We start from the raw sequence: 357 nt of genomic DNA on the forward strand, positions 1-357 counted from the left end.
TGATCTTAGAGGTCTTTTCCAACCTCAATGATTCTATGATTCTATATATGTAAGGAAATCTGTTTTCAAGCAATCCTAAGCAAAACCGCCAAATGGGAGAGAGGTCAGCAGCAAGGAGGAGATTGCACTAATGACCTCAGCCTTTCCCAGCCATCCCTCACTGCCTTTTACCTGAAAATGGCACAAGCCCCATGAAGATATTGTCCGTGACTAGCTCACAGTCAGCTAACATTTGCGATACGGTTGCAAGACTCCAGTGAAGCAGCCGAGGGCACACGTGATCTGTACGACAGCAAAAAAATTACAAAGTCTTCCGGCTGGTCCAACACAGCCAAGCAATTCAATAAAACGTGAAGC

This window comes from Aptenodytes forsteri, unplaced genomic scaffold (assembly GCF_000699145.1).
Source record: "Aptenodytes forsteri isolate BGI_AS27 unplaced genomic scaffold, ASM69914v1 Scaffold123, whole genome shotgun sequence".
NCBI classification, from domain to species: domain Eukaryota; kingdom Metazoa; phylum Chordata; class Aves; order Sphenisciformes; family Spheniscidae; genus Aptenodytes; species Aptenodytes forsteri.